Genomic DNA, 9720 nt, shown 5'->3' with positions numbered 1-9720 from the left:
AAAATAAAATAAAATTAGGTCTGCTGATTCTCAAGTTCATCTAGGTTTGAAAGTCTTCTCCAAGAAAGCTGAGACTCAGAGAGGGAGAGGAATTAACCCAAGGTCATACAGGCAGTCAATGGAAAAACTGGGATGAGCTCTTCTGACCCACATCCTGAGCTTTCTGCATGGCATCACGTTATCTGTTATTTATGGTTCTGGGGAAAGATTTTTGATTTATTAAACACATTTAGATGGCGAACAATGTAATGGAGTCTAACCATTCTTCCCAACCTGGGCCACCTTCATGGGAAACACCCAGCATGCTGAAGGAAAGCCTGGATGAAAAGCCCAGCTCCGCCACTTCCAGTTGTGTGAGCTTGAAAAACAGGCCTGACCGCTCTGAGCCTCAATTTCCCCAACTGTGACAGAGAGCTAGAAATACCAAAACCTACCTCACAAGATTGTGGAGAGAGCTGAGAAAAAGCATGGAAAGTGTCTCATCAAATGGCCTCCATAACTAAATGGCAACTTTTTATTATTTCCACCCCCCAGGGACTCACACTGAATCACCACTCGGGGACCAACAGCAGCTCAAACAAAACCATGGCAAACCCCCTCACGGTATCAGTGGGTCATGGGGGTGTCACGGTAGAAAACTCAATATAGAGAGCATACTCAGGAAGGGCACGCTGGGGTACGGTGGTGCAGGGGCCCCAATTCAGCCACTAACTGCCTCGTAGCCTTCGGCAAGTTCCTTCCTCTCTCTGGACCCCGGTTTCCTCCTACTTAAAATGATGGCATTGAATTGAAGGGTTTCCAGGTATCAGAGCGGAGATCTCAAGTCAGGTATCTTCCCACGGTCCTCTAGCTTCGGTGGAATGAAAGTCCCACTTGCCCGGAGCCTCCGCACCTCCCCAGAGTGGGAGACCCCACCGAGACACAGTGTAACCTAGAGGGGTGCACACGCAACCCCGACACCATGGCCATGAGACTTCCTCGTGCCAGGGTTCCTCTTCCTACATCCCCAGACGTCTCTAACCTCCAGGTGAAGAACCCCCCCTCCCCAATCTCTATCCTAGCCTTGAGTTCCACACCCTTTTCTCCCATTGGTTCATAGGCACTTAAAAAGAAAAAAAACCCTACAGCTTTATGGAGACAGAATCCACATACCAATTTATTTATTTATTTATTTATTTATTTATTTATTTATTTATTTATTTATTTATTTAAAAGAGAGAATGTGGGGTACCCAGGTGGCTCAGTAGTTGAGTGTCTGCTTTTGGCTCAGGATGTGATCCCAGGATCCTGGGATCATGTCCCACATCAGGGAGCCTGCTTCTCCCTCTATGTCTCTGCCTCTCTCTGTGTGTCTCTCATATTTAAGATTTAATAAATAAAATCTTTTAAAAAAAATAAAAGAGGGGATCCCTGGGTGGCTCAGCGGTTTGGCGCCTGCCTTTGGCCTGGGGCACAGTCCTGGAGTCCGGGGATCAAGTCCCGTGTCCAGCTCCCGGAATAGAGCCTGCATCTCCCTCTGCCTGTGTCTCTGCCTCTCTCTCTTTCTCTACCTCTATCATGAATAAATAAATAAAATCTTTAAAAATAAAAAAAATTAAAAAGAGAGAGTGCACAAGCCGGGGAGAGGCTGGGTGGAGGGGCAAAGGGGGAGGAGAGAGAAAGAATCTTAAGGAGGCTCCACACTCAGCTCAGAGCCTAATGCCTGGGCTTCATCTCAGGACCCTGAGATCACCACCTGAGCCAAACCAAGAGTCCAACACTTAACCGACTAAGGCAGCCTCACACACCCTTTTAAAGTATACAGTTTTGTGGTGTTTAGTATATTCAGAGAGCTGCACAGCTATCACCACTGTGTAATTCCAGAACATCCTCATCACCTTGGAGGTCACTCCCCACTTCCCCCAGCACCTCCCAGCCTTGGGCTACCATTAATCTACCTTCTGAGCTTATGGATTTGCGGTTGCAGACATTTCATATAAATGGAACCATACAACACGTGACTTTTTGTGTCTGGCCTCTTCCATCTATCACAATGTTGTCAAGGTCCATCCATGTTGTAGCCTGTATTGGTACTTTCTTTTTATTCCAATGCATGGCTGGCTGTACCACATATTTATCCACTCATCCATTGATGGGTATTTGAGTTGCTGCCACCTCTTGGCTACTGTGACTAATGCTGCTGTGAACATGGGTGCACAAATATCCATTCAAGTCCTTACTCTCAATTCTTTTGGGTATCTACCCAGAAATGGAATTTTTTTTTAAAGATTTTATTTATTCATTCATGAGAGACACACACAGAGAGAGAGGCAGAGACACAGGCAGAGGGAGAAGCAGGCTCCATGCAGGGAGCCCAGCGTGGGACTTGATCCCGGGTCTCCAGGATCACACCCTGGGCCGAAGGTGGTGCTAAGCCGATGAGCCACCGGGGCTGCCCAGAATCAGCATTTTAAAGACTCTTTAGGCACACTGACTTTTTTTTTTTTAATATGCAAAAGTCAGTTGTACTTCTACACACTGTCATGGAAAGAGCGAAAAGGAAATTTTTTTTAAAGATTTTATTTATTTATTCATTAGACAGAGAGAGAGAGAGGCAGAGGCACAGGCAGAGAGAGAAGCAGACTCCATGCAGGGAGCCCCACGTGGGACCCGATCCCGGGTCTCCAGGATCACACCCTGGGCCGAAGGCAGGCGCTCAACCCCTAAGCAACCCAGGCTGCCCCGAAAAGGAAATTAAGAAAAAACAATTCCACTTAACAATAACATCATAAAGAATAAAACACCAGGAGTACATTTATTTTTTTTTTCCAGGAGTACATTTAACAAAAGTGTAAAACACATTGAAAGAAATGGAAAGCCAAAGTGGAAAGACATTCTATGTTCACGGGAAATACTCCCTGAAACTGTCTGCAAACTCAATGTGATTCCTACAAACTCAAAGCTGGCTTCTTTTCAGAAATTGACAAGCTGACCCTAAAATTCATATGGAAACATGAGGGACCCAGAATAGCCAAAAACAATCTTAAAAAGTACCAAGTTGGAGGACTCACACTTACTGATTCTAAATTTTACTACAAAGCTATAGTAAAAGCAGTGTGGTACTGGGATAAAGCTAGACATTTCTCCAGAAAAAATATACAAATGTCCAGTAAGCCCATGAAAAGATGCTCGGCATCATTTAGCCACTAGGAAATGCGAATCAAAACCACAATGAGGTATCACTTCCTACACAGTAGGATGACTGTAATCAAAAACGAGTGTTGGAGAGGATGTGGAGAGTTGGGAGCATCCAATAGTGCTGACGGGAATGGAAAATGGTACAACCTCTGTGGAAAACAGTTTGGCAGCTCCTCAAAAAATTTAACATAGAATTACCATATAATAAACAATTCCAGGGGGATCCCTGGGTGGCTCAGTGTTTGGCGCCTGCCTTCAGCCCAGGGTGTGGTCCTAGAGCCCCAGGATGGAGTCCTGAGTTGGGCTCCCTGCATGGGGCCTGCTTCTCCCTCTGCCTGTGTCTCTGCCTCTCTCAGTCTGTGTCTCTCATGAATGAATAAATAAAATCTTTAAAAAAGAAATTCCATTTCTGGGTAGAAATCTCCATCTCTCTCAAGAATAAATAAAATCTTTTAAAAAATAAAATAAAATGTGGATTCCCAGGCCTGCCTCTATAGAGTCTGTAGTGAGGTCTGGAAATCTACATTTTTACTTTATTTTTTTAAAGATTTTATTTATTCATTTATTTATTGGGGGAGAGAGAGAGTGTGAGTGGGGAAGAGGGGCAGAGGGACAAGCAGACTCCCCACTGAGCAGGGACCTCCAACCATGTGGAGCTCTATCCCAGAACCCCGAGACCACAGCCTGAGTCCAAGGCAGGCACTCAACCAACTGAGTCACCCAGGTGCCACAGAAATCTCCATTTTTAATCCTCATCCCTGGTGATATGCTTTAGGAAGGGCTGGCCTGGTCCTTTCTGACGTCGTGTTCAATCTCCCATCTGGGCCTTCGCACATACTGCTCCTATTGCTTAGAACACTTTTTGTCCACCTTTCTATGTGATGAGACCTACTCAGTCTTCAAAACTCAACTCAGTCTCTCCTCCGCCAGGAAGCAAGAGTGCTTTCCTCCGGGAAGTCTTCCCCGATTACCATCTCCTCCTAACTATATTGGGCACCCATAGTGCGCTGGGTTCTCCCTCCCTCTTAGCATATATAATATGCTATAATATTGATGTCCTTTCTAGATTATGAACACATTTTCCTTGTAAAAAGTGAAAACACTGCAGGTAGATCCTAACTCCTCTTGACAACCAGTGCCACTGTGTGGTGTGTTTTTTCCACAGAAGTGTTTCAATGCATTGAGACTAGGGTATTTTGTTTTGCATAAGTGGTATCCTACTGTGTATATTGTTCTGCAACTTGATTTTTCACCAAAGGCATCCCTAGGAGAGCCATCTGCACGTCAGTACCCACACACTCTGTTTTAACTACTGCACAGCATGACAGAGTGCACACCACCCCACTACTGATGAATGTTTCCCCCTCACAACTGTCTTTCATCTTTATCACTAGATTGTCAGCTCTTTGAGCAAAAGACACAGGCTCTGGAGGCAGACCACCTAGGTTCAAACTGCGGGTCTGCTATTTCCTAGCCATGCAACCTTGGACAAGTTTCCCCACTTGGCTGTCTCATCTGAAGGAGGGGGCAACAGTGATTGACACCTTATGGGGGCTAATCTGAGATACAACACAGAAAGCACTCAGCAAAGGTACCTGGTACACAGTAGGTGCTCAAAAAATATTTGTAGACATATCAGCAGATGAAGGTGGGCAAACTATAAGCCCTCTTGCATCCCCCAGAACATAATGTTCCTAAAGAATAAAGAAAAGTACCATGGTTAGCAGAGATTAGGAATGACTGGCATTAGAATGCTGGCTTTCCACAGTTGGGGGCATGGGAAGCTGGATTAGGAGACAGCTGCTCCTGGTCACCATGCAGATCTGTTAAGCAGGACTTGCCACGGGCTTTAATAGTGCCTCTAGCAGTCATAGGAACTTCCGTAAGTCAGGGAGCCAGGGCCTAGTGGCAAAAGGTCCAGCCTTGGAATCAGACAAATTCCAGACCTAACTGGGTTCAAGTCCTGGTTCTACCACTTGCTAGTTGCATTGACCTTGGGAAAGTCACTTATCTCCCTGACCCTCAGCTCTTCAGCTGCAGAATGGGAAAGCGCCAGCTGATGCTTGTTTGGGAAGATGATATGAGGATCACTGTAAAGAGTTTGCTTTGGTGCTTAGTATATGATGATGCTCACTTTGTTGGTCCTCTGGACCTGGCTATGCCTGAAGCTATGCACCCCTCCCCAACTTTTCACTTAACAGAGCCAAGCAATCATTTTGGCTTAAGCCCATTACAGTTGGGTTTCTGTCCTTTGCAGCTCAGAGTCTGGCTGATTTAGAGTGAACTTTGTTGTATTTGCTCTGTATTCTGACCCACGCCCCAACTCCCAGTTTCCATGTGACCCTGAATAAAACAAATAGCCATATACATATAGATGGTCACACTGAGATAAACTGAGTTCAGTATCTCACTTTTCCCATCTCATTTTCCCTTATTTATGCCCCATTTCACATGGTCTGGGGAAGCAGCATTTATTCCAGCAAATCATGGTAAAGGCATCATCTTTCATCCTGGCCCTGGGGAGCCCGTCATCAGCCCCTTCCACAAGCATCTTCCCCAGTTCCTTCCGGCTGAGGATGTGGTCTCTCTGTGCATCACAGAAAGCAGAGAAAAGGATAACTCTTTAGCCGTCAGTACTTGGTTTAAAACCCAATTCTGCTGCTTGCTAGTGTGACCTTGGGCAGGTTACTTGCTTCACTGGCTTCCTCAACTCCAGCTATAAAAAAAAAAAAAAAGAAAATAGAGACAATAAAATCTATCTCAGGGGATTTGGGCACCAAATAGACAAAACGCTAACACAAAGCTTGACACAGTAACACTCCAGAAAGGGTAGCCACTGTTATTGTTAATAATAACAACAAAACATTTAGGGCAGCGCCTGGTATAGAGTAAAGTCAGGCACTCAATAAATATTTCACTCAACAAATATTTGCTGAAATGTGTTAAATTCAAAGCAGTGTCATGAAGATTGGGGGAGGGAGGAAAGGAAACTGTGGCATTTTTTAAAGACTCTTAAAAACATTTAAGAGATATTAATAAATACAGTGGGTGGACCTTGTTTGGAACTTCATTTGTATAAACCAACTGAATATTGGGAAAATTTTAATTTTGGTGAGTGCAATAACCAGCCAGACTAATTTTTTTTAAAGATTTGTTTATTTATTTTAGAGAATGAGCACATGAGGGAGGGAGTGGAAGAGAGAGAGCAAGAATCTCAAGCAGACTCCCCACTGAGCCTGGAGCCCAATGGTGGGCTCAGTCTCATGACTTTGTGATTGTGTAAGAAACTGTCTCTCTGTTTTTTCAGGTGCATACCGAGGAATCTAGAAGTGAAAGACATGACTCCTGAGATTTGCTTTATAACACCACACAAAAAACATTAAAGGCAGAGAAGGATGGAGAGAAGAAGTATGCAAAGTGTAGAGAGTTGCTGAAGCATAGAGAGGTACCATGAAGCGGATGGTACCTAGATGTTGACTGCATCTGCTTTTGTGTGTGTTTGGAAATTTTCCCAATGAAAAACAAAGAAATGAGTTAACTTGACTGCAAGACATCTGAGAAAAAGGTAGGCTATACCTTTGTCCAGAAAGCCCATTCTCCTAGCATGAGCACAAAGACACAGGCAAGTTGAATGCTGTCAACTCCAAATTGGGGGATCCCAGGGACAAGGGGTACTCAGCCATGCCCTTCCTGGGGGCCTGGGTTCCTTGTGGGGACATTTCCCATTTGGGAGCCTCACAGGCTGACAAAAGATCCTACAGACCCAGGGCCCCACCCACTCTCAAACACACAACACTGGCCCACAGACGGGCGGGGGGTGGGGGGCGGGCGGGAAGCAGGGCTGCTTTTGATGATACCCCTGATTACATGAGGGTTGGTTTTGATTAAACTTCCTAAGTAAATTCTTATTCAGGCTAGAGCCCCCTTGTGAAGCTGTTGTTCAGGATGGCATCTAGAGTTTGCAGTCATGTCAGGAGCACCTGATGCTGAGAAGTTCACCTCGGACACTGAGAGGCTCTTTGTGGGTTCCTGAACTCTCGAGAGCTCCTGGCTAGATCTTGAGGAAGAAACACGGCCCTGGGTGAGGAGTCTGAACCCAAGCCCCCATTCTGACTCTGCAACCTACCTGGGAGGGACAAGATGAAGCACTCAGTGTAGGGAGAGAGGGGGGCCTGCAGAATCCCACAGACCAGGCACGAAGCAGGTGTCAACCACTGAAAGCAGGTGTCCAAGCACCCCTGCTCACTAGCTAGGTGACCCTCGGCCACCTACTTTGCCAGTCTGAGCCTCAGTTTCCTAGTTTATCAGATGAGGAGGCAAATCTTTCTGGGTCTGATCCCTTGTCACTTCCCTGACTTCTGGAAGGGGGCATGCTTGTTCTCTGCTCCTGCCCACTGTGCTTCCCCAGTTGTAGTCACACAGACCTTGTTTATGGGCTTATTTCCTGTGTCCCTCCCCCAAGCCCACTCCCCAGCTGTAAGCTCCCAGGGGTGGTTGTACTCTGTTTAATCTGCCATCCCATCGCTAGCACAAAAGCCGGGGGCCTGACGTAGTGGACCCCCTGAGTAAGTATACCCTGGATGGATGCATGAAAAGGGCTTGGCCCCAGGTCTGTTGCATAGGAAATGCTCAATAAATTATAGCCATTCTTATTAGTGGTAGTATGGTTCTTATACATTCCTGAGTTCCTTCTCTGTGGCATGGGTACTCGTACTTACACCCCCAGAAGTATCCTGAGGCTTGTGACAGGGTTCGTGTGCAGAAGGATATTGATTAACCAGGGTGAGTGCAAAGAATTGCTAGCAAGTATCGTGTGGAAGGTAAAGCCAGTGCCAGGATGCTACCCGGCCTTAGGGAAGCAACGCAGGGCCACAGGCAACTGGGTTCAGCGGGGTAGACATCTCTGGGATGGCGGGCATGATCTTTCTTCCCTTTGCTTTTCATTCTCGATGCAAATGTTAAAACTTTTACATTGTTGCAGAAAAAAGAAAAAGTGATCTATAGTTCACAATCCTCAAGTGTCTTTCAACTATTCCAGCACGTGTGTAACAATTGTGGTTTCCTCTTCCAGAACACAACTTGGAGACACTTGGGGGAAGAACAAGGAAGTGAAGGGGAGACTCAGCTCCACTTATGGGGAGACTTGACCACTCCCAGGGACAGTGTAGGATACAAGGTATTTCAAGGCCCCAGGAGACAAAGGTCACTGGGAATGGTTGCAAAAACTGCCAGTGTCCTACCTCTGTTATCTGTTTTCTCTTTCTTCCTTAATAACAGAACCCCAGTTTTCAATGTTGAAAACTGAATTTCCTGATCTCCCTTGCAGACAGAGAAGACTAATAAGATTTAAGCAAAAGTCATTGGGTAGGACTCCATGAAATTCCTTGAAAGACAACTGACTAGGATGAGAAGTGTGCCTTTTACCCTTCTTCTTCTATTATAGAACTCCAGAACTCAGATGTGATGGCTGGAGCTCCAACAGCCATTTTGGACCATGACATGACCTCAAGGATGGGAGCCACACACTAAAGATGTCAGAGCTGGGGATCCCTGAGTGGCTCAGCAGTTTAGTGCCTGCCTTCCGCCCAGGGTGTGATCCTGGAGTCCCAGGATCAAGTCCCACATCCGGCTCCCTGCAGGGAGCCTACTTCTCCCTCTGCCTGTGTCTCTGCCTCTCATGAATAAATAAATAAAATATTAAAAAAATAAAGATGTCAGAGCAGAACGATCCTAGGTTCTTGATGATATCATGTCATATCACAGCCATCCCAGTGATAGGCTGCCTAACTCTAGGCATGTAATTAAATGAGAAATTTAAAAATTTAATCAGACTTTTGTAACTAGAAACTCAACACAATCATTTACAGGCTGAGAAATGATGGAGGAAAGGGCCTACCATAGCGCTCAACACGTATCAAATAGATAGATGAAATAATTAATTAGTGAGGAGGAAGGAAGGAAGAGAAAGGCAAGAGGAGGAAGGAAGGGAGGTGAGAAGGAAGAGAGAAAGAAAGGGGGCAGTCTTTGATGGCATAAGAGCATTCTCTGATCTGGAAGTGGGTTGGGGGTTTGAAATGAACGATCTGTTTGACAAATTCAAGCCAAGACCCTCTGCATACCTTCCCCTTAGAGCACCCTCTTGGGAGAAGCCAGTGGTGCCATTTTGTCAATGTGACCCCTCCAGGTTCTGGGGTTGACTTCCTCAGAGTCTTTTCTTTTTTTTTTTTTCAAGATTTTATTTATTTATTCATGACAGTTACAGAGAGAGGCAGAGACATAGGCACAGGGAGAGTCAGGCTCCCTGAGGGGAGCCAGATGTGGGACTCGATCCCAGGACTCTGGGAATCAGGCCCTGAACTGAAGGGAGAAGCTCAACCGCTGAGCTACTCAGGTGTCCTGACATCCTCAGACTCTAGTGGACATTGAGGAAAGGCCTGGCCCCCAGGCTCACATGTACCACAAAGGACTCCACGCACATGTCTCCTTCCCTTGTCTGGTCTTGTTTCTCCATCTGGCCATTAAGGCTGCTGCTCTGGAAGGGTC

At 45.9% G+C, this 9720-nt stretch overlaps 1 long non-coding RNA gene across 1 annotated transcript in view; it reads right to left on the bottom strand.

Moving 5' to 3' along the window:
- Positions 1–1896: 1896 nt before the first annotated feature.
- Positions 1897–9720, bottom strand: part of LOC144312762 (uncharacterized) — a 79638-nt gene continuing 71814 nt past the window's right edge. Inside the window, exon 3 of the long non-coding RNA XR_013378335.1 lies at positions 1897–5893. This is a non-coding gene — a long non-coding RNA (uncharacterized LOC144312762). The remainder of the gene's footprint in view (positions 5894–9720) is intronic.

Source organism: Canis aureus, chromosome 4 (assembly GCF_053574225.1).
Source record: "Canis aureus isolate CA01 chromosome 4, VMU_Caureus_v.1.0, whole genome shotgun sequence".
Classification (NCBI taxonomy): Eukaryota; Metazoa; Chordata; class Mammalia; order Carnivora; family Canidae; genus Canis; species Canis aureus.
Note: the sequence above shows the minus strand (reverse complement) of the source record. Positions and strands in the feature narration are given on the sequence as shown.